Source organism: Bombina bombina, chromosome 2 (genome assembly GCF_027579735.1).
Source record: "Bombina bombina isolate aBomBom1 chromosome 2, aBomBom1.pri, whole genome shotgun sequence".
NCBI lineage: Eukaryota > Metazoa > Chordata > Amphibia > Anura > Bombinatoridae > Bombina > Bombina bombina.
The window spans coordinates 353773906-353797061 of NC_069500.1; the positions used below are offsets into that span (position 1 = coordinate 353773906).

Here is a 23156-nt window from a genome sequence, read left to right on the forward strand (position 1 = left end):
ATGTCCATTGCCGCTACCATCAACCCGATCACTTCCATGCACTGAGCTATGGAAGGAAGAGGAACGGAATGAAGTATCCGACAAGAGTCTAGAAGCTTTGTTTTTCTGGCCTCTGTCAGAAATATCCTCATTTCTAAGGAGTCTATTATTGTTCCCAAGAAGGGAACCCTTGTTGACGGAGATAGAGAACTCTTTTCCACGTTCACTTTCCATCCGTGAGATCTGAGAAAGGCCAGGACTATGTCCGTGTGAGCCTTTGCTTGAGGAAGGGACGACGCTTGAATCAGAATGTCGTCCAAGTAAGGTACTACAGCAATGCCCCTTGGTCTTAGCACAGCTAGAAGGGACCCTAGTACCTTTGTGAAAATCCTTGGAGCAGTGGCTAATCCGAAAGGAAGCGCCACAAACTGGTAATGCTTGTCCAGGAATGCGAACCTTAGGAACCGATGATGTTCCTTGTGGATAGGAATATGTAGATACGCATCCTTTAAATCCACCGTGGTCATGAATTGACCTTCCTGGATGGAAGGAAGAATAGTTCGAATGGTTTCCATCTTGAACGATGGAACCTTGAGAAACTTGTTTAAGATCTTGAGATCTAAGATTGGTCTGAACGTTCCCTCTTTTTTGGGAACTATGAACAGATTGGAGTAGAACCCCATCCCTTGTTCTCTTAATGGAACAGGATGAATCACTCCCATTTTTAACAGGTCTTCTACACAATGTAAGAATGCCTGTCTTTTTATGTGGTCTGAAGACAACTGAGACCTGTGGAACCTCCCCCTTGGGGGAAGCCCCTTGAATTCCAGAAGATAACCTTGGGAGACTATTTCTAGCGCCCAAGGATCCAGAACATCTCTTGCCCAAGCCTGAGCGAAGAGAGAGAGTCTGCCCCCCACCAGATCCGGTCCCGGATCGGGGGCCAACATTTCATGCTGTCTTGGTAGCAGTGGCAGGTTTCTTGGCCTGCTTTCCCTTGTTCCAGCCTTGCATTGGTCTCCAAGCTGGCTTGGCTTGAGAAGTATTACCCTCTTGCTTAGAGGACGTAGCACTTTGGGCTGGTCCGTTTCTACGAAAGGGACGAAAATTAGGTTTATTTTTTGCCTTGAAAGGCCGATCCTGAGGAAGGGCGTGGCCCTTACCCCCAGTGATATCAGAGATAATCTCTTTCAAGTCAGGGCCAAACAGCGTTTTCCCCTTGAAAGGAATGTTAAGTAGCTTGTTCTTGGAAGACGCATCAGCCGACCAAGATTTCAACCAAAGCGCTCTGCGCGCCACAATAGCAAACCCAGAATTCTTAGCCGCTAACCTAGCCAATTGCAAAGTGGCGTCTAGGGTAAAAGAATTAGCCAATTTGAGAGCATTGATTCTGTCCATAATCTCCTCATAAGGAGGAGAATCACTATCGACCGCCTTTATCAGCTCATCGAACCAGAAACATGCGGCTGTAGCGACAGGGACAACGCATGAAATTGGTTGTAGAAGGTAACCCTGCTGAACAAACATCTTTTTAAGCAAACCTTCTAATTTTTTATCCATAGGATCTTTGAAAGCACAACTATCCTCTATGGGTATAGTGGTGCGTTTGTTTAAAGTGGAAACCGCTCCCTCGACCTTGGGGACTGTCTGCCATAAGTCCTTTCTGGGGTCGACCATAGGAAACAATTTTTTAAATATGGGGGGAGGGACGAAAGGAATACCGGGCCTTTCCCATTCTTTATTAACAATGTCCGCCACCCGCTTGGGTATAGGAAAAGCTTCTGGGAGCCCCGGCACCTCTAGGAACTTGTCCATTTTACATAGTTTCTCTGGGATGACCAACTTGTCACAATCATCCAGAGTGGATAATACCTCCTTAAGCAGAATGCGGAGATGTTCCAACTTAAATTTAAATGTAATCACATCAGGTTCAGCTTGTTGAGAAATGTTCCCTGAATCAGTAATTTCTCCCTCAGACAAAACCTCCCTGGCCCCATCAGACTGGGTTAGGGGCCCTTCAGAAACATTATTATCAGCGTCGTCATGCTCTTCAGTATCTAAAACAGAGCAGTCGCGCTTACGCTGATAAGTGTTCATTTTGGCTAAAATGTTTTTGACAGAATTATCCATTACAGCCGTTAATTGTTGCATAGTAAGGAGTATTGGCGCGCTAGATGTACTAGGGGCCTCCTGAGTGGGCAAGACTCGTGTAGACGAAGGAGGGAATGATGCAGTACCATGCTTACTCCCCTCACTTGAGGAATCATCTTGGGCATCATTGTCATTGTCACATAAATCACATTTATTTAAATGAATAGGAATTCTGGCTTCCCCACATTCAGAACACAGTCTATCTGGTAGTTCAGACATGTTAAATAGGCATAAACTTGATAACAAAGTACAAAAAACGTTTTAAAATAAAACCGTTACTGTCACTTTAAATTTTAAACTGAACACACTTTATTACTGCAATTGCGAAAAAACATGAAGGAATTGTTCAAAATTCACCAAATTTTCACCACAGTGTCTTAAAGCCTTAAAAGTATTGCACACCAAATTTGGAAGCTTTAACCCTTAAAATAACGGAACCGGAGCCGTTTTGAACTTTAACCCCTTTACAGTCCCTGGTATCTGCTTTGCTGAGACCCAACCAAGCCCAAATGACGCCTTCAGAAAGTCTTTTCTAAGTATCAGAGCTCCTCTCACATGCGACTGCATGCCATGCCTCTCAAAAACAAGTGCGCAACACCGGCGCGAAAATGAGGCTCTGCCTATGCTTTGGGAAAGCCCCTAAAGAATAAGGTGTCTAAAACAGTGCCTGCCGATATTATTATATCAAAATACCCAAATAAAATGATTCCTCAAGGCTAAATATGTGTTAATAATGAATCGATTTAGCCCAGAAAAAGTCAACAGTCTTAATAAGCCCCTGTGAAGCCCTTATTTACGATCGTAATAAACATGGCTTACCGGATCCCATAGGGAAAATGACAGCTTCCAGCATTACATCGTCTTGTTAGAATGTGTCATACCTCAAGCAGCAAGAGACTGCTCACTGTTCCCCCAACTGAAGTTAATTGCTCTCAACAGTCCTGTGTGGAACAGCCATGGATTTTAGTGACGGTTGCTAAAATCATTTTCCTCATACAAACAGAAATCTTCATCTCTTTTCTGTTTCTGAGTAAATAGTACATACCAGCACTATTTCAAAATAACAAACTCTTGATTGAATAATAAAAACTACAGTTAAACACTAAAAAACTCTAAGCCATCTCCGTGGAGATGTTGCCTGTACAACGGCAAAGAGAATGACTAGGGTAGGCGGAGCCTAGGAGGGATCATGTGACCAGCTTTGCTGGGCTCTTTGCCATTTCCTGTTGGGGAAGAGAATATCCCACAAGTAAGGATGACGCCGTGGACCGGACACACCTATGTTGGAGAAACCAGGTTTAGTACGTAAAACCACCTTATCTGCATGGAACACCAGATAAGGAGGAGAACACTGCAGAGCAGATAATTCTGAAACTCTTCTAGCAGAAGAAATTGCAACTAAAAACAAAACTTTCCAAGATAATAACTTAAGATCAACGGAATGTAAGGGTTCAAACGGAACCCCCTGAAGAACTGAAAGAACCAAATTGAGACTCCAAGGAGGAGTCAAAGGTTTGTAAACAGGCTTAATTCTAACCAGAGCCTGAACAAAGGCTTGAACATCTGGCACAGCTGCCAGTTTTTTGTGAAGTAACACAGACAAGGCAGAACTCTGTCCCTTCAGGGAACTTGCAGATAATCCTTTTTCCAATCCTTCTTGAAGGAAGGATAGAATCCTAGGAATCTTAACCTTGTCCCAAGGGAATCCTTTAGATTCACACCAACAGATATATTTTTTCCAAATTTTGTGGTAAATCTTTCTAGTTACAGGCTTTCTGGCCTGGACAAGAGTATCGATAACAGAATCTGAGAACCCTCGCTTCGATAAGATCAAGCGTTCAATCTCCAAGCAGTCAGCTGGAGTGAAACCAGATTCGGATGTTCGAACGGACCCTGAACAAGAAGGTCTCGTCTCAAAGGTAGCTTCCAAGGTGGAGCCGATGACATATTCACCAGATCTGCATACCAAGTCCTGCGTGGCCACGCAGGAGCTATCAAGATCACCGACGCCCTCTCCTGATTGATCCTGGCTACCAGCCTGGGGATGAGAGGAAACGGCGGGAACACATAAGCTAGTGTGAAGGTCCAAGGTGCTACTAGTGCATCCACTAGAGCCGCCTTGGGATCCCTGGATCTGGACCCGTAGCAAGGAACTTTGAAGTTCTGACGAGAGGCCATCAGATCCATGTCTGGAATGCCCCACAGCTGAGTGACTTGGGCAAAGATTTCCGGATGGAGTTCCCACTCCCCCGGATGCAATGTCTGACGACTCAGAAAATCCGCTTCCCAATTTTCCACTCCTGGGATGTGGATAGCAGACAGGTGGCAGGAGTGAGACTCCGCCCATAGAATGATTTTGGTCACTTCTTCCATCGCTAGGGAACTCCTTGTTCCCCCCTGATGGTTGATGTACGCAACAGTTGTCATGTTGTCTGATTGAAACCGTATGAACTTGGCCCTCGCTAGCTGAGGCCAAGCCTTGAGAGCATTGAATATCGCTCTCAGTTCCAGAATATTTATCGGTAGAAGAGATTCTTCCCGAGACCAAAGACCCTGAGCTTTCAGGGATCCCCAGACCGCGCCCCAGCCCATCAGACTGGCGTTGGTCGTGACAATGACCCACTCTGGTCTGCGGAATGTCATCCCTTGTGACAGGTTGTCCAGGGACAGCCACCAACGGAGTGAGTCTCTGGTCCTCTGATTTACTTGTATCTTCGGAGACAAGTCTGTATAGTCCCCATTCCACTGACTGAGCATGCACAGTTGTAATGGTCTTAGATGAATGCGCGCAAAAGGAACTATGTCCATTGCCGCTACCATCAACCCGATCACTTCCATGCACTGAGCTATGGAAGGAAGAGGAACGGAACGAAGTATCCGACAAGAGTCTAGAAGTTTTGTTTTTCTGGCCTCTGTCAGGAAAATCCTCATTTCTAAGGAGTCTATTATTGTTCCCAAGAAGGGAACCCTTGTTGACGGAGATAGAGAACTCTTTTCCACGTTCACTTTCCATCCGTGAGATCTGAGAAAGGCCAGGACAATGTCCGTGTGAGCCTTTGCTTGAGGAAGGGACGACGCTTGAATCAGAATGTCGTCCAAGTAAGGTACTACAGCAATGCCCCTTGGTCTTAGCACAGCTAGAAGGGACCCTAGTACCTTTGTGAAAATCCTTGGAGCAGTGGCTAATCCGAAAGGAAGCGCCACGAACTGGTAATGTTTGTCCAGGAATGCGAACCTTAGGAACCGATGATGTTCCTTGTGGATAGGAATATGTAGATACGCATCCTTTAAATCCACCGTGGTCATGAATTGACCTTCCTGGATGGAAGGAAGAATAGTTCGAATGGTTTCCATCTTGAACGATGGAACCTTGAGAAACTTGTTTAAGATCTTGAGATCTAAGATTGGTCTGAACGTTCCCTCTTTTTTGGGAACTATGAACAGATTGGAGTAGAACCCCATCCCTTGTTCTCTTAATGGAACAGGATGAATCACTCCCATTTTTAACAGGTCTTCTACACAATGTAAGAATGCCTGTCTTTTTATGTGGTCTGAAGACAACTGAGACCTGTGGAACCTCCCCCTTGGGGGAAGTCCCTTGAATTCCAGAAGATAACCTTGGGAGACTATTTCTAGCGCCCAAGGATCCAGAACATCTCTTGCCCAAGCCTGAGCGAAGAGAGAGAGTCTGCCCCCCACCAGATCCGGTCCCGGATCGGGGGCCAACATTTCATGCTGTCTTGGTAGCAGTGGCAGGTTTCTTGGCCTGCTTTCCCTTGTTCCAGCCTTGCATTGGTCTCCAAGCTGGCTTGGCTTGAGAAGTATTACCCTCTTGCTTAGAGGACGTAGCACTTTGGGTTGGTCTGTTTCTACGAAAGGGACGAAAATTAGGTTTATTTTTTGCCTTGAAAGGCCGATCCTGAGGAAGAGCGTGGCCCTTACCCCCAGTGATATCAGAGATAATCTCTTTCAAGTCAGGGCCAAACAGCGTTTTCCCCTTGAAAGGAATGTTAAGTAGCTTGTTCTTGGAAGACGCATCAGCCGACCAAGATTTCAACCAAAGCGCTCTGCGCGCCACAATAGCAAACCCTGAATTCTTAGCCGCTAACCTAGCCAATTGCAAAGTGGCGTCTAGGGTGAAAGAATTAGCCAATTTGAGAGCATTGATTCTGTCCATAATCTCCTCATAAGGAGGAGAATCACTATCGACCGCCTTTATCAGCTCATCGAACCAGAAACATGCGGCTGTAGCGACAGGGACAATGCATGAAATTGGTTGTAGAAGGTAACCCTGCTGAACAAACATTTTTTTAAGCAAACCTTCTAATTTTTTATCCATAGGATCTTTGAAAGCACAACTATCCTCTATGGGTATAGTGGTGCGTTTGTTTAAAGTGGAAACCGCTCCCTCGACCTTGGGGACTGTCTGCCATAAGTCCTTTCTGGGGTCGACCATAGGAAACAATTTTTTAAATATGGGGGGAGGGACGAAAGGAATACCGGGCCTTTCCCATTCTTTATTAACAATGTCCGCCACCCGCTTGGGTATAGGAAAAGCTTCTGGGAGCCCCGGCACCTCTAGGAACTTGTCCATTTTACATAGTTTCTCTGGGATGACCAACTTGTCACAATCATCCAGAGTGGATAATACCTCCTTAAGCAGAATGCGGAGATGTTCCAACTTAAATTTAAATGCAATCACATCAGGTTCAGCTTGTTGAGAAATGTTCCCTGAATCAGTAATTTCTCCCTCAGACAAAACCTCCCTGGCCCCATCAGACTGGGTTAGGGGCCCTTCAGAAATATTATTATCAGCGTCGTCATGCTCTTCAGTATCTAAAACAGAGCAATCGCGCTTACGCTGATAAGTGTTCATTTTGGCTAAAATGTTTTAGACAGAATTATCCATTACAGCCGTTAATTGTTGCATAGTAAGGAGTATTGGCGCGCTAGATGTACTAGGGGCCTCCTGAGTGGGCAAGACTCGTGTAGACGAAGGAGGGAATGATGCAGTACCATGCTTACTCCCCTCACTTGAGGAATCATCTTGGGCATCATTGTCATTGTCACATAAATCACATTTATTTAAATGAATAGGAATTCTGGCTTCCCCACATTCAGAACACAGTCTATCTGGTAGTTCAGACATGTTAAACAGGCATAAACTTGATAACAAAGTACAAAAAACGTTTTAAAATAAAACCGTTACTGTCACTTTAAATTTTAAACAGAACACACTTTATTACTGCAATTGCGAAAAAACATGAAGGAATTGTTCAAAATTCACCAAATTTTCACCACAGTGTCTTAAAGCCTTAAAAGTATTGCACACCAAATTTGGAAGCTTTAACCCTTAAAATAACGGAACCGGAGCCGTTTTGAACTTTAACCCCTTTACAGTCCCTGGTATCTGCTTTGCTGAGACCCAACCAAGCCCAAAGGGGAATACGATACCAAATGACGCCTTCAGAAAGCCTTTTCTAAGTATCAGAGCTCCTCTCACATGCGACTGCATGCCATGCCTCTCAAAAACAAGTGCGCCACACCGGCGCGAAAATGAGGCTCTGCCTATGCTTTGGGAAAGCCCCTAAGAATAAGGTGTCTAAAACAGTGCCTGCCGATATTATTATATCAAAATACCCAGATAAAATGATTCCTCAAGGCTAAATATGTGTTAATAATGAATCGATTTAGCCCAGAAAAAGTCTACAGTCTTAATAAGCCCTTGTGAAGCCCTTATTTACGATCGTAATAAACATGGCTTACCGGATCCCATAGGGAAAATGACAGCTTCCAGCATTACATCGTCTTGTTAGAATGTGTCATACCTCAAGCAGCAAGAGACTGCTCACTGTTCCCCCAACTGAAGTTAATTGCTCTCAACAGTCCTGTGTGGAACAGCCATGGATTTTAGTGACGGTTGCTAAAATCATTTTCCTCATACAAACAGAAATCTTCATCTCTTTTCTGTTTCTGAGTAAATAGTACATGCCAGCACTATTTCAAAATAACAAACTCTTGATTGAATAATAAAAACTACAGTTAAACACTAAAAAACTCTAAGCCATCTCCGTGGAGATGTTGCCTGTACAACGGCAAAGAGAATGACTGGGGTAGGCGGAGCCTAGGAGGGATCATGTGACCAGCTTTGCTGGGCTCTTTGCCATTTCCTGTTGGGGAAGAGAATATCCCACAAGTAAGGATGACGCCGTGGACCGGACACACCTATGTTGGAGAAAACCCCATATAAACATTATAAACAAAATAGGCCAAATAATGATAGGAACCCTTCAGTACCGTGTATAGTAGGACACAGACATGTGAACAGAAGAGCCAAGTTTACAGAGGAAAAACTAACAGTCTTTTCTGAGTTACTATGTGACACAGAAAATAATAGACTGCACATACCTCAATGCTGAGTAACAGCATGACTTGTCCCACACTGCCAGAGGTCCTTCTTCTCATCCAGGAAATCTGTGGGAACAAACTGGGTCTTAGATAGTATCTGCTAAGACCATATTCAGCAGGGCAGCACACAGTCTGAGAGGCACAGAGAGAATAAAATCTCCCCAGTTCCCAGTGCCTTAAAGCCACCTGTAGCTCTACTCTAGAGGCTGACAAGGAATAAGGCTACACCCTAGTAAAATAGCACACTTTGGTACCATTTTAAAAACAAAAAACTCTTGATTGAAGAATCTAAACTAACACCTCACTTTACCTCTTCCTATCACTAACACAGGCAAAGAGAATGACTGGGGTGGGAGGGAAGGGAGGAGCTATATATGCAGCTCTGCTGGGGTGCTCTTTGCCTCCTCCTGCTGACCAGGAGGCAATATCCCATAAGTAAGGATGAAATCCGTGGACTCGTCGTATCTTGTAAAAGAAAAGAGACGTAGAGAAGCTCCTAACTGAAGAGGATACAAAATATTTGTGAATGATTGATACACACTATTTCATTTATGCAAATAAGCCTGACAAAATGTTGGCGAGAAAGATTAGCGGCATTACGTGGGATACAACTATTCCACAGTAGTGAAATCTAGACAAGAGCAGAATCAGGGTGGATAAAAACATTTTATTTTATTTTATTAATTTTAAAAATAAAATCAGATTTTCTTTAGTTAAATCAGATTTTTTATTTAAATATGATTTTTTTAAATAAATTGCTTTCTGAAGATAGTTTCTATTTAAGATAAATTATAATCCAAAGGTTATTCAAACTGAAATAAGGATTAGTTTTTAATTATGTAGCATGATTTTATATATATATATATATATATATATATATATATATATATATATATATATATATATATATATATATATATATATAAAATATTTAACTTTTTTTTTTTCATAAATCCATTAAGCCATTCACAATACCACACTCTCACAGAGGTTTCTGTAAGATTATTTTGGGCAATTTTTCTATGTAGAAGATTTCACATATTCTTGGTTTTGTAGTTCTGTGTTGTGTCTGAAGAAATAGATTACCTCCTCACCACACCAAAATGATATAAAATAAACATACAAAGTTGAGAAATAGACCTTAAAGGGACATAAACACACAATAAAGGGATTATTAAAATTCCATTCATTTAGCGATGTCAGACGGACATGATTCGCTACAGCCAATCATGTCTGCCCGCAACTTAATAAATTGGCCCCTTTGGATAAGTTAAATGCTCCGATTACAGCGGCAGAAGTGGTACTGGCCATTTTGATTCTTAAACCAAAGTACCGGAGTTTTCAATAAACAATTACCCCTAGAGTTCACTCCTTGGTTAGTAATTTTTTTTAATTACATGATAGAGGGGGGTGCTATTCTGCTGAACCTGCTAGCTGATAGGACATCTGTAATACCCAAGCCAGGGAAAAATAAATCCCACTGTAAAAATTATAAGCCAATATAACTTATTATTAAAACTTAAAATTGTTCACAAAACTTTTAGCCACAAGACTAAATAACTATATGCCACTTCTGATTGCCCCTGATCAGGTTGGGTTCATTAAAAAAACAGAAGCTCACAATAACATTAGAAGGGTACTAGATTTGTTACATTATGCATCAGTTAAGGGGGTGCATTCTCTCTTTCTGTCACTGGACGCAGTGGATAGAGTGAATTGGGACAATATGTTACTGGCCTTGAAGAGCTTTGGGACACAGGGCTCTTTTTATAATGCTATAGCCTCACTATATACAACATCTACAGGTTTTAATAAAATTGTGGGTTACCGATCACAAACAATTCAGATTAAAGATGGAACCAGGCAAGGTTGCCCTCTCTTTCATTTAGTATTTGCGAAAAGCATCGAACCCTTGGTTGCTAAGATTAGACTTAACCTGTCACTCACCTGATGAAATGGTAAATAATGCTGGAAACGTTTCGTGATTTTTTTACTTGTTTTATATATTTTTAATAAAAACAACTTTTGAAAAATGAGAAAAGAAATAAATTTGTAAGAAAAAAATCTACTGCTTATTTGAAATTCAAAGAAGGTGTTAAAAAATTGTCTCTTTATTATAAACTTGTTAATTATACAATTCTACTGCATTGAGTGGTCCTTTAATTACACAATCCCAATAGAAAGACCAGCGATGTACAGGGTACGTCACTGGTCCTAACTGGGTGATAAGGTGTGATCCTGCACTATTGGGGCACCATCTTTTTTGTAATATATTTAACCCAGAAATTGCTGGTATCACGGTAGAAAGAAATGAACATAAGATAACCTTATTTGCAGATGGCGTAATTTTTTTTAATCTCAGATTATTACATTTTGGGAGTTATCCAGCTACAAAATTAACAATTAAAAATGTAAGGCACAGGAGGTAAATCTACCAGATCATACTAAATTTTTATTTCATTTGGGCTCATAAACTATTCTGCACATTCAACTTACTAATAAAATTAATCATACGATTCCAAGTATGTTCCACTATTCACTAAAATAAGGAATGAGTTTTTTTTTTTTCTTCTCTTTTCTCTCTGCCCTCTCAGGACCCCATGAGCTAAGGGTTCCTCTTTACCTCTTCAGTTCCAATGATCTTCCCCTCCCTTGTTTGTCTTCTATTTTTGATCTTCTCACTAAGACCTTAATTTGAAAAACTACTTTGACCTAGCGTTCCCATCCTGCGTGTTGGGATCGCAGAATATCTAAGCATTACGATGAAGAATCTAGTAGATATTATAACACAGCTGTTACGAAAGTGTTTTTTTTTTTATTTATGCATATTTGAATGTGTTTTTGTGCAGCATAATTTCTGTATGTAATTTTTCTTTATCTCAATAAAGCTCTTTAAAAAAAAATAAAAATAAGGAATGAGTTGAGAATTGGTCGAAATATAAAATCTCTTTTTATGGTAAGATTATTGTGAGCAAGATGTTGATCTTACAAAAATTATTATATTTGTTTAGGGCTCTCCTCAAACAAGTTAAACATATTGATTTGAAGGGCTTACAAACAGACGCCTAGATTACGAGTTTGGCATTAGCCTTAAAAAGCAGCGTTGAGAGGTCCCAACGCCGCTTTTTAATGCCCGCTGGTATTACGAGTCAGGCAGGAAAGGGTCTACCGCTCACTTTTCTTCCGCGACTCGAGGCTACAGCAAATCCCCTTACGTCAATTGCGTATCCTATCTTTTTAATGGGACTTGCCTAACGCTGGTATTACGAGTCTTGGAAGAAGTGAGCGGTAGACCCTCTCCTGGCAAGACTTCTACCGCATTTAAAAATCAGTAGTTAAGAGTTTTATGGGCTAACACCGTAACATAAAACTCTTAACTAAAGTGCTAAAAAGTACACTAACACCCATAAACTACCTATTAACCCTAAACCAAGGCCCCCCCCACATCGCAAACAATATAATAATTTTTTTTAACCCCTAATCTGCCGACCGGACACCGCCGCCACCTACATTATACTTATGAACCCCTAATCTGCTGCCCCTAACATCGCCGACACCTACATTATATTTATTAACCCCTAATCTGCCACCCCCAACGTCACCGACACCTACCTACAATTATTAATCCCTAATCTACCGACCGGACATCGCCGCCACTTTAATAAATGTATTAACCCCTAAACCGCCGCACTCCCGCCTCGCAAACACTAGTTACATTTTATTAACCCCCAAACTGCCTGCCCTAACATCGCCGACAACTACTTACATTTATTAACCCCTAATCTGTCACCCACAACGTCGCCGCTACTATATTGAAGGTATTAACCCCTAAACCTAAGTCTAAACCTAACCCTAACCCCCCCTAACTTAAATATAATTTAAATTAAACTAAATAAATTTAACAAAATTAAATAAATTATTCCTATTTAAAACTAAATACTTACCGATAAAATAAACCCTAAGCTAGCTACAATATAACTAATAGTTACATTGTAGCTATTTTAGGATTTATATTTATTTCACAGGCAACTTTGTATTTATTTTAAGTCAGTACAATAGTTATTATATAGTTATTAACTATTTAATAACTACCTAGCTAAAATAAGTACAAAATTACCTGTAAAATAAATCCTAACCTAAGTTACAATTACATCTAACACTACACTATCATTAAATAAATTACCTAAACTACCTACAATTAAATTCAATAAACTAAATTACGGGGGGAAAAAACACTAAATTACAGAGAAAAAAAATTACAAGAAGTTTTAACTAATTACACCTAATCTAAGCCCCCTAATAAAATAAAAAAGCCCCCCAAAATAATAAAATGCCCTACCCTATACTAAATTACAAATAGCCCTTAAATGGGCCTTTTGCGGGGCATTGCCCCAAAGTAATCAGCTCTTTTACCTGTAAAAAAAAATACAATACCCCCCCAACATTACAACCCACCACCCACACACCCCCACTCTAAAACCCACCCAATCCCCCTTAAAAAAACCTAACACTACCCTATTGAACATCACCCTACCTTGAGCCGTCTTCACCCACCCGGGCACAAGTGGTCATCCGATTCGGCCAGAAGTCTTCATCCGATGGGGGAGAAGAGGACATCCAGACCGGCAGAAGTCTTCATCCTATCCAGGCAGAAGAGGACATCCGGACCGGGAGAAGGCTTCAACCAAGCGGCATCTTCTATCTTCTTCCATCCGACGAGGAGCGACTCCATCTTGAAGACATCCGGCGCAGAGCATCCTTCCAGCACGACGACGAATGACGGTTCCTTTAAATGACATCATCCAAGATGGCGTCCCTCGAATTCCGATTGGCTGATAGGATTCTGATAGGTAGGAAAAATCTGATTGGTTGATTTAATCAGCCAATCTGATTGAAGTTCAATCCGATTGGCTGATTGGATCAGCCAATAGAATTGACCTTGCATTCTATTGGCTGATCCAATCAGCCAATCGGATTGAACTTCAATCCGATTGGCTGATTAAATCAACCAATTGGATATTTCCTACCTTAATTCTGATTGGCTGATAGAATCCTATCAGCCAATCGGAATTCGAGGGACGCCATCTTGGATGACGTCATTTAAAGGAACCGTCATTCGTCGTTAGTCGTCGTGCTGGAAGAATGCTCCGTGCCGGATGTCTTCAAGATGGAGTCGCTCCTCGTCGGATGGAAGAAGATAGAAGATGCCGCTTGGATGAAGCCTTCTCCCGGTCCGGATGTCCTCTTCTGCCCGGATAGGATGAAGACTTCTGCCGGTATGGATGTCTTCTTCTGCCCCATCGGATGAAGACTTCTGGCCGGATCGGATGACCACTTGTGCCCGGCTGGGTGAAGACGGCTCAAGGTAGGGTGATCTTCAATGGGGTAGTGTTAGGTTTTTTAAGGGGGTATTGGGTGGGTTTTAGAGTAGGGGTGTTTGGGTTGTAATGTTTGGGGGGGGTATTGAATTTTTTTTTTACAGGTAAAAGAGCTGATTACTGTGGGGCAATGCCCCGCAAAAGGCCCTTTTAAGGGCTATTTGAAATTTAGTATAGGGTAGAGCATTTTATTATTGGGGGGGCTTTTTTATTTTATTAGGGGGCTTAGATTAGGTGTAATTAGTTTAAACTCCTTGTAATTTTTTTTTCTTTCTGTAATTTAGTGTTTGTTTTTTTCGTAATTTAGTTTATTGAATTTAATTGTAATTAATTGTAGGTAGTTTTGGTAATTAGTTTAATTATAGTATAGTGTTAGGTGTAATTGTAACTTAGGTTAGGATTTATTTTACAGGTAATTTTGTACTTATTTTAGCTAGGTAGCTATTAAATAGTTAATAACTATTTAATAACTATTGTACCTAGTTAAAATAAATACAAAGTTGCCTGTAAAATTAAAATAAATCATAAGCTAGCTACAATGTAACTATTAGTTATATTGTAGCTATCTTATGGTTTATTTTATAGGTAAGTATTTAGTTTTAAATAGGAATAATTTATTTAATTGTAGTTATTTTATTTAGATGTATTTAAATTATATTTAAATTAGGGGGGTGTTAGGGTTAGACCTAGGTTTAGGGGTTAATAACTTTATTATAGTGGGGGCGACGTTGGCGGCGGCGGCAGATTAAGGGTTAATTAATTTAATATAGTTGCGTCGACATTGGGGGGGGCAGATTAGGGGTTAATAACTATAATGTAGGTGTCGGCGATGTTGGGGGCAGCAGATTAGGGGTTTATAACTATAATGTAGGTGGCGGCGGTGTCCGGAGCGGCAGATTAGGGGTTAATAGTATAATGCAGGTGGTGACGATGTCAGGGCGGGATATTAGGGGTTAATAAGTGTAAGATTAGGGGTATTTAGACTTGGGGTTCATGTTAGGGTGTTAGGTGCAGACATACTTTTTCATTCCCCATAGGAAACAATGGGGCTGCGTTAGAAGCTGGACGCTGCTTTTTTGCAGGTGTTAGGTTTTTTTTCCAGCCAGCTCAGCCCCATTGTTACATATGGGGAAATCGTGCACGAGCATGTTTAGCCAGCTTACCGCTACCGTAAGCAACGCTGGTATTGAGGTGAGATGTGGAGCTAAATTTTGCTCTACGCTCACCTTTTTGCGGCTAATGCCAGGTTTAAAAAAACTGTAATACCAGCGTTGGCTTAAGGGAGCGGTGGGAAAAAAAGGAGCGTTAGAGCCGCAAGCCTTACCGACAAAAACTCGTAATCTAGCCAAGAGATATTAAATTTCATATGGGGCCATAAAAGAGCAAGAATTAACTGGGAGTTCCAGACCTTTAAAGGGACACTGAACCCAAATGTTTTCTTTCTTGATTCAGATAGAGCATGCAATTTTAGACAACTTTCTAATTTACTCCTATTATCAAATTTTCTTCATTCTCTTGGTATCTTTATTTGAAAAGCAAGAATGTAAGTTTAGATGCCGGCCCATTTTTGGTGAACAACCTGTGTTGTTCTTGCTGATTGGTGGATTAATTTAACCGACCAATAAATAAGTGCTGTCCAGTGTACTGAACAAAAAAAAACAATCTTAGATGCATTCTTTTTCAAATAAAGATAGCAAGAGAACAAAGAAAAATTGATAATAGGAGTAAATTTGCACAATTGGAGTTGCATAAAATTGCATGCTCAATCTAAATCACGAAAGAAAAAATTTGGGTTCAGTGTCCCTTTAAGCCTATTTTTACTCAGCCAAAATAGCACAAATAAAAATAGAGAATATATCTTGGGTTACTCTTGAAAGTGATATGATGGCAGTAGCTCCTATCTCCAATCTTTTGTGGTCCTAGAGTTTGTGGATAATTTTTAAGGCAATAGCATTCACTGTGCAACTTTAGGATACTTTCAGAAGGACATTTCCTCTTGTGGCTGTGGGCTCACCGGCCTTTCCATTGGTTACTGATTCAACCTCTATTGGAAAGGAGGTAAAAAATATATGGGCGAGCAATGGGTTAAACAGAATTGCATACATTTATAAAGACAACTAGTTTAAGATAACTTATAGCGAATACTGTGCTTTACCTCCATCCACTTTATACATGATGGATGTCATTTCTTTCTTCCTTTTCATGTTGAGACTTTTTTAGCTTCAATGAGTACTAACAATCATTTTTACTTTTATTAGTATAAATGATGTATTGTGTGTGTGTGTGTGTGTATGTGTGTGTGGGTATATATGTGTGTGTGTATGTATGAGTGTATGTATAAAACAGAATTTATGCTTACCTGATAAATTACTTTCTCTTGCGGTGTATCCAGTCCACGGATTCATCCTTTACTTGTGGGATATTCTCATTCCCTACAGGAAGTGGCAAAGAGAGCACACAGCAGAGCTGTCCATATAGCTCCCCCTCTAGCTCCACCCCCCAGTCATTCGACCAAAGGTTAGGAAGAAAAAGGAGAAACCATAGGGTGCAGTGGTGACTGTAGTTTAAACAAAAAAATTTTTACCTGACTTAATTGCCAGGGCGGGCCGTGGACTGGATACACCGCAAGAGAAAGTAATTTATCAGGTAAGCATAAATTCTGTTTTCTCTTGCAAGGTGTATCCAGTCCACGGATTCATCCTTTACTTGTGGGATACCAATACCAAAGCTTTAGGACACGGATGAAGGGAGGGAACAAGACAGGTACCCTAAACGGAAGGCACCACTGCTTGCAAAACCTTTCTCCCTAAAATAGCCTCCGAAGAAGCAAAAGTATCAAATTTGTAAAATTTGGCAAAAGTATGCAGTGAAGACCAAGCCGCTGCCTTACAAATCTGTTCAACAGAAGCCTCATTGAAAGCCCATGTGGAAGCCACTGCTCTGGTAGAATGAGCAGTAATTCTTTCAGGAGGCTGCTGGTCAGCAGTCTCATAGGCCAAACGGATGATGCTTTTCAGCCAAAAGGAAAGAGAGGTAACAGTCGCTTTCTGACCTCTCCTCTTACCAGAATAGATAACAAACAAGGAAGATGTTTGTCTGAAATGTTTGTCTGAAATCCTTAGTTGCTTGCAAAAAGAACTTTAGAGCACGAACTACATCAAGATTGTGCAACAGACGTTCCTTCTTCGAAGAAGGATTGGGGCACAGAGAAGGAACAACAATTTCCTGGTTAATATTCTTGTTAGAAACCACTTTAGGAAGAAAACCAGGTTTAGTACGCAAAACTACCACACTGTAAGGCAGATAATTCTGAGACTCTTCGAGCAGAAGAGATAGCTACCAAAAACAAAACTTTCCAAGATAACAACTTAAAATCTATGGAATGTAAAGGTTCAAACGGAACCCCTTGAAGAACTGAAAGAACTAGATTTAGACTCCATGGCAGAGCCACAGGTTTATAGACAGGCTTGATTCTGACTAAAGCCTGTGCAAACGCTTGAACGTCTGGTACCTCTGCCAGACACTTGTGTAAAAGGATAGACAGAGAAGATATCTGTCCCTTTAAAGAACTAGCCGACAATCCTTTCTCCAATCCGTCTTGGAGAAAGGACAATATCCTGGGAATCCTAATCTTACTCCATGAGTAACCCTTGGATTCACACCAACAAAGATATTTCCGCCATATCTTATGGTAGATTTTCCTGGTGACAGGCTTTCTAGCCTAAATCAGAGTATCTATAACTGACTAAGAGAAACCACGCTTTGATAGAATTAAGCGTTCAATCTCCAAGCAGTCAGACGTAGAGAAACTAGATTTGGATGCTTGAACGGACCCTGTATTAGAAGGTCCTGCCTCATTGGCAGTGTCCATGGTGGGACAGATGACATGTCCACTAGGTCTGCATACCAAGTCCTGCGTGGCCACGCAGGCGCTATCAAAATCACCAACGCCTTCTCCTGCTTGATTCTGGCGATCAGACGAGGGAGAAGAGGAAACGGTGGGAAAACATAAGCCAGATTGAAGGACCAAGGCGCTGCTAGAGCATCTATCAATGACGCCTTGGGGTCCCGGGACCTGGATCTGTAGAGAGGAAGCTTGGTGTTCTGACGGGACGCCATCAAGTCCAACTCTGGAATGCCCCATAGCTGAGTCAGCTGGGCAAATACCTCCGGGTGGAGTTCCCACTCCCCCGGGTGAAAAGTCTGACGACTTAGAAAATCCGCCTCCCAGTTGTCTACTCCTGGGATGTGAATTGCTGAGAGATGGCAGGAGTGGTCCTCCGCCCACCAGATTATTTTGGTTACTTCCATCATCGCTAGGGAACTCTTTGTTCCCCCCTAATGATTGATGTAGGCTACAGTCGTGATGTTGTCCGACTGAAATCTGATGAATTTGGCCGCAGCTAGTTGAGGCCATGCCTGAAGCGCGTTGAATATCGCCCTCAGTTCCAGAATGTTTATCGGGAGAAGAGATTCTTCCCGAGACCATAAGCCTTGAGCTTTCAGGGAGTCCCAGAAGCGCATTGAATATCGCCCTCAGTTCCAGAATGTTTATCGGGAGAAGAGATTCTTCCCGAGACCATAAGCCTTGAGCTTTCAGGGAGTCCCAGACTGCACCCCAGCCTAACAGACTGGCGTCGGTCGTTACAATGATCCACTCCGGTCTGTGGAAACATATTCCCTGAGACAGGTGATCCTGAGACAACCACCAGAGAAGAGAAACTCTGGTTTCCTGGTCCAACTGTATTTGAGGAGACAAATCTGCATAATCCCCATTCCACTGATTGAGCATGCATTATTGCAGTGGTCTGAGATGTATCCGAGCGAAAGGGACTATGTCCATTGCAGCTACCATTAATCCGATTGCATCCATGCACCGAGCTACAGATGGCCGAGGAATGGAATGAAGAACTCGGCAAGTAGTTAAAAGTTTCAACTTTCTGACCTGCGTCAGAAATATTTTCATTTCTACCGAATCTATTAGTGTTCCTAGGAAGGGAACTCTTGTGAGTGGGGACAGAGAACTCTTTTTGATGTTCACCTTCCACCCGTGAGACCATAGAAAGGCCAATACAATCTCTGTGTGAGCCTTGGCTCTGTGAAAAGACGGCGCCTGAGTTAAGATGTCGTCTAAATAAGGCGCCACTGCTATGCCCCGCGGTCTTAGAACCGCCAGAAGGGACCCTAGCACCTTTGTGAAAATTCTGGGAGCAGTGGCTAAAACGAATGGAAGAGCCACGAACTGGTAATGCTTGTCTAGAAAAGCGAACCGGAGGAACTGATGATGATCTTTGTGGATTTGGATATGCAGGTAATCATCCTTTAGATCCACGGTAGTCATATATTGACCTTCCTGGATCATAGGTAAGATTGTCCGAATGGTCTCCATCTTGAATGATGGGACTCTGAGGAATCTGTTTAGAATTTTTAGATCCAGGATTGGTCTGAAAGTTCCTTCTTTTTTGGGAACCACAAACAGGTTTGAGTAAAAACCCAGTCCTTGTTCTGCAATTGGAACTGGATATATCACTCCCATCGTATGTAGATCTTCTACACAGCGTAAGAACGCCTCTTTCTTTGTCTGGTCTGTAGACAGACGAGAAATGTGGAACCTTCCTCTTGTAGGGGAGTCCTTGAATTCTAGAAGATATCCCTGGGTAACAATCTCTAAAACCCAGGGATCGTGAACATCTCTTGCCCAGGCCTGAGCGAAGAGAGAAAGTCTGCCCCCTACTAGATCCGGTCCCGGATCGGGGGCTACCCCTTCATGCTGTCTTGGTAGCAGCTGCAGGATTTTTGGCCTGTTTACCCTTGTTCCAGCCCTGGCAATGCTTCCAGGATGCCTTGGGCTGTGAAGTGTTACCCTCTTGCTTTGCTGCTGTAGAGGCTGAAGTGGGACCGCTCCTGAAATTACAAAAGGAACGAAAATTAGCTTTGTTTTTAGCCTTAAAAGGCTTGTCCTGGGGGAGAGCATGGCCCTTTCCCCCGGTGATTTCTGAAATAATCTCTTTCAATTCTGGCCCGAAAAGGGTCTTTCCCTTGAAAGGGATATTTAACAATTTGGATTTTGACGACACATCGGCCGACCATGACTTGAGCCAAAGCGTTCTGCGCGCCATAATGGCGAAACCTGAATTTTTTGCCGCTAACTTAGCTAATTGCAAAGCGGCATCTGTGATAAAAGAATTAGCCAGATTTAGAGCCTTAATTCTATCCATAATTTCGTCATATGAGGTCTCCGTCTGGAGCGACTCCTCCAGCGCCTCAAACCAGAAAGCCGCTGCAGTAGTTACAGGAATAATGCAGGCAATAGGTTGGAGAAGAAAACCTTGTTGAACAAAAATTTTCTTAAGTAAACCTTCTAACTTTTTATCCATAGGATCTTTAAAAGCACAACTGTTTTCAATTGGTATGGTTGTGCGTTTAGCAAGTGAAGAAACAGCCCCCTCTACCTTAGGGATTGTCTGCCACGAGTCCCGCCTGGGGTCAGTTATGGGGAACATTTTCTTAAAAATAGGGGGGGGACAAAAGGGACACCTGGTCTATCCCACTCCCTAGTAACAATATCCGCAACCCTCTTAGGGATCGGAAACGCATCAGTGTATACAGGGACCTCTAGGTACTTGTCCATTTTACACAACTTCTCTGGGACCACCATAGGGTCACAATCATCCAGAGTAGCTAATACCTCCCTGAGCAATACGCGGAGGTGTTCCAATTTAAATTTAAACGCTAATGAATCTGACTCTGCCTGATGAGAAACCTTTCCTGAATCGGAAATTTCTCCCTCAGACATCAAATCCCTCACCTCCACTTCAGAGCGTTGTGAGGGCACATCAGATAAGGCTACCAAAGCTTCAGACTGTTCATAATCTGTTCTTAAAACAGAGCTATCGCGCTTTGCAGGAAAAACTGGCAGTTTGGATAGAAAGGTCGCAAGGGAATTATCCATGACTGTCGCTAGTTGTTGCAATGTAATAGGGGCAGACGCACTAGAGGTACTAGGCATCGCTTGCGCGGGCGTAACTGGTTGTGACACATGGGGAGAGGTAGACGAACTATCCTCATTACCTTCAGTCTGAGAATCATCTTGGGTCACATTTTTAAGTGCAACAATATGATCTTTAAAGTGTATAGACATATTAGTGCAATTGGGACACATTCTGAGAGGGGGTTCCACCATGGCTTCTAAACACATTGAACAAGGATTTTCCTTAGTGTCAGACATGTTTAACAGACTAGTAGCATACACAAGCAGGCTTGGAAAACACTTTAATTAAATAAAAAAGACAATTTGAAAAAACGTTACTGTGCCTTTAAGAAATAAAAAGAGCACACAATTTTACAAAACAGGGAAAAATGCAGCAATCCTTTTGAAATTTTCACAGTATGTACCTAAGGTTTTAATATGATTGCACCACAATTTGCAGAACGATTAACCCCTTAATGCCCAAACCGGAGCTGCCTAAAGCCAGCAACCGGTTAAATAACTACAGCACCTTGCCACAGCTTACTGCTGTGGCCCTACCTGCCCTTAGGGATCAGTTTTGGGGGGAAAAAAGCTTCTTTTAGGTCCTCAATCAGCAGCTGGACCCTCCATGTGAAGCAGCATGAACTGTCTTTCAATTCTAACTGTGCATCTGAGGCGAGAAATTAGGCCCCTCCCACTCCACTCTGGAGTTGTGAGGCCTACAAAAATCACTTCCAAGTGACTAAATTTTTGCCATGTGGATAATAACCCCAGAAAAACACTCCAAAGTGCTTAAAAAAGTGTCTCCAACGAGTATTTCTTAAACAAATAATCGATTGCCCTGAATTAGTGTCAACCAGCCTAATTAGCCCTGTTGTGTAAGCATTCAATTCTTTACTAAGTCTCAGAACAAAGCTTACCCTCCCCACATGGGGATCTTGTCAGTCTTCTAGCATTATCTCAGTCTTGTCTAGAAATAAATAACTGATTATACCTCATTGTAGTCAAGCCTGCAAACTGTTCCCCCCAACTGAAGTTTTCTGGTACTCCTCAGTCCTGTGTGAGAACAGCAGTGGATTTTAGTTACAACATGCTAAAATCATTTTCCTCTCAGCAGAAATCTTCATCACTTTTCTGCTAGAGAGTAAATAGTACAAACCGGTACCATTTAAAAATAACAAACTTTTGATTGAAGATATAAAACTACAATTCTAACACCACATTCACTTTACCCTCCCGTAGAGAGACCCTAGTGCTTAGAGCCGACAAAGAGAATGACTGGGGGGTGGAGCTAGAGGGGGAGCTATATGGACAGCTCTGCTGTGTGCTCTCTTTGCCACTTCCTGTAGGGAATGAGAATATCCCACAAGTAAAGGATGAATCCGTGGACTGGATACACCTTGCAAGAGAAAACTAGTTTACAATCGCCTAACCCACTTCCTGTCCGCCAACTCCTTGCTTGACCCAATGCAATCCGGATTCCGCCCAAAACACTCAACTGAGACTGCCCTTACCAAGGTCACAAACGATCTTCTCTCTGCTAAAAATATTGGCCACTTCTCTATACTCATCTTACTTGACCTCTCAGCTGCCTTCGACACAGTTGACCACCCCCTCCTCCTACAGACCCTTAGCTCTCTTGGCCTATGTGACACTGCTCTTTCCTGGATTCAGTCCTATCTTTCTCACAGGTCTTTTTCTGTGTCATTTGCCGGTGACTCCTCCTCTCCTATGCCTCTGTCTGTTGGAGTACCTCAAGGATCTGTTCTGGGTCATCTACTCTTCTTTGCTGGGTAAACTTATCATAAGTTATGGCTTCAAATATCACCTCTATGCTGATGACACCCAGATCTACCTCTCCGCCCCTGCTCTCTCTCCCTCTGGCCTCTCTCATGTCAGCAACTGCTTATCTGGTATTTCTTCCTGGATGGCCTCTCACCACCTAAAGATTAACATGTCCAAGACTGAGCTCCTTCTTATCCCACCCTCAAGCTCTACGCCGACTTCTGTCTTCTCTATCCCTGTTGACGGCATCACCATTTCCCCATAGCCCCAAGTCCGCTGCCTCGGAGTCACACTTGACTCAAACCTATCCTTCGTCCCCCATATCCAATCGCTTTCTACATCCTGCCGCAATCATCTACGCAATATTTCCAAAATTCGCCCTTTTCTGAGCGCTGACACCACAAAGCAAATAATCCACTCCCCTGTTATCTCCCGACTTGACTACTGCAATAACCTACTCGCTAGCCTTCCTCTTTCCCGCCTCG

General features: G+C 42.3%; 1 protein-coding gene across 1 annotated transcript in view; it reads right to left on the bottom strand.

Moving 5' to 3' along the window:
- The window catches only part of CAMKK2 (calcium/calmodulin dependent protein kinase kinase 2), a 490619-nt gene that overhangs the window by 279370 nt on the left and 188093 nt on the right, over positions 1-23156 (bottom strand). The gene's annotated exons all lie outside the window — the stretch shown is intronic.